We start from the raw sequence: 2,469 nt of genomic DNA, 5'->3' as shown, positions 1-2,469 counted from the left end.
TTCATGTGGTGATATTATTCCTACAAACCACCACGCATGTATTCTGAAGGATGCGTTTGTTAGAAATGTTTCCTTAGCTTCTAATCCTGTTTTACCTCTCATAACGCTTCACAATTACATAGCTATGCTTCTAGTAGTCGTTGAAACGCCTGGTGCAGCTCAACTTATTAATGACATGAAAATGAATTTTCCTGGATTATATGTGCCTTTAGTTCGATAATACTAACAAAATCTTTCAGCAATTTCTCTACACATCTAGCCTTCCTAACCAATGAAAAATCTGTAAGGTGGTCTCTGTCTATAAAGGTGGTCGCAAAACTACTCCCGATAATTACTGACCATTTTACTCAGAAGCGTAAACCACTAGAACATATATTTACTACCATGGCAACATTTCTTGTGTCAGATTCGTTTTTACAGCGAAGCTGTTAAGGGCTTTCGATCGTCGCATCCGGCAATAGAAAAAGAAACTCATTGGCGGTACGTTGTATGTGCGAGTGCAAGCGCGCGAAGGCGAGGGATGCGTGCTTTCACGAGGAGCGAACGCACGGCGGAGAGCAAACGCGACTTATGTACGAGAGAAAGCGCGCGAGGGCGAGGGACGCGCGCTTTCACGGGGAGCGAACGCACGGCGGAGAGCAAACGCGACTTCCCAGTGGAAGCAGAGTGATGGGCGAGGAGGACATCAAGGCATGACTCTGCTTGTGCGTGCCCGCTCTCCCACTGCGGCGCATGCATCTATCAGCCCTGCCGGCCACTGCCGCCGACTCTCTCTGGGCTCTCGCCCGACTCTCCCCTAACAATGTCGAGAACGGCGTTTAGCCGTTCACCACGTAGCCAGCGTTTTGACAACGGTTATGTGCGGTAACACAAACACCGTGCACAACTGTTGTCGACGGCGGCGGCGTTTTGCTCGCGTTCGCACCGAACGCGCGTGGCGTTGGTGAGGTGTTTATGAAGAATGTGGCAACCTTTGCCGTACACCCTATGGCGGTGTACCGTAGCGACCATAAGGCCATTGCCCCGGAGATCACTAAATAAATGAAAACCACTAAATCATGTATATTTATCATTCTTTAATAGTTCGAATATCCAATTACACCATCGCATCTTAATAGTCATAATTGGAAATACCTAATTCCCATAATAGTACAGCTTCGCTGGTCTCCCATCTCCACCCCAGTGGAAGGGCTGACAGTTTTTTTAAATTCCATTTACCACGGTTGACACCAGTTGGTTATTGCTTTATGGTTAGATTGCAGAATTTTAGTATCGTCCTCAGTACATATTTGGGAAAAAACGACACAATCGTCAGCAAAAAATGAATGTTAGAGTAAATTGAAGAAATGTGGTCATTGTTGTTGTCAGTGGTCATTGATGTATATAAGAAAAAGAGGACTGGTTGGACACGGCGTTTGAACAGCCGAGTTTCGAGAGTGCTGCCTGGGTGAACCGCTGGGCAATCCCTTGACCGGTCGCGCTCCTGCGGTCTGTGTCCAGTGCGGCTACGACCTGCCCGTGACTGCTCCCGGTGAGTACTGTTACTGGTCGTTCTCATCTCTTGCCGTTCCGGAACATTCGAGCCGCCGCCACTGCTCACCCAGCATCTCGGCAAGTCTACGCGCTACGTTTTTCTCAGAGTCGAAGTCATGGTCCCGTTCGGCTGAAGACGACGAAAACGTGAGCGCGAGCAAGAACTTGTAGCGTATGGACTTAGCATGCATGTGTAACATGTACTTTAGTTACTGTGTGATGTGAGCGTCGTTCTGTTTGTATAGTGTGTAATAGAGTGCTTACTACTTAGTGTTACGTAATATATGTTATCTACTAACTTAAACGTCTGCGGCTCCATCCTTCACCGCACCGCACGTCAACTCACTGCACAAACAGTCGTACTGATTTTGTATTTGTTTGATTTTTAGCTAACATTGTATTAGCAAGAACATTGTCAACTTACTCCCAGTCATTCATTAATACATTTTAAAAATTTTCTTGTTTTGTATTTCCCAATTTTACTTACACTGCGCCCACTCTCCTCTTTTTTTGCTATGGGGCCCCGATCGTCACTTAATAAGTAATTATTCTTTTAAAATTCTTCATTTTGTACCTTAAGTTGCTCTGGTCTTTTCTGGGAAACAACTTATGCTAACATTCCAATACTGATAGCACTGCGGAAGCGTATAATTTGTTTGGTTAATGAAGTACCTCATATACGTTATACCATTCAATTAAAAAAAGTTACACCATCTTCCTGTAGGGGAACCCTGAGTAGTATGCGAAGCAACCATGGGGTCGACTCAAGGTAGTTTTATCAGCTGTATAAGCTTGGCCATGCAGCAGCACCAGCAACGCGCAGAACTGTTGACGACGCCGTCGGCGTTTTGCCCGCGTTCGCACCGAACGCGCGCGGCGTTGCTGACTGTTGCCGGTGCCTCTCGGGCACCTACCGTCGCGCCTCTAACCTAAGCT

This window comes from Dermacentor silvarum, chromosome 9, assembly GCF_013339745.2.
Source record: "Dermacentor silvarum isolate Dsil-2018 chromosome 9, BIME_Dsil_1.4, whole genome shotgun sequence".
NCBI lineage: Eukaryota > Metazoa > Arthropoda > Arachnida > Ixodida > Ixodidae > Dermacentor > Dermacentor silvarum.
The sequence above is the reverse complement of the archived record's forward strand: the minus strand, read 5'-3'. Positions refer to the sequence as shown.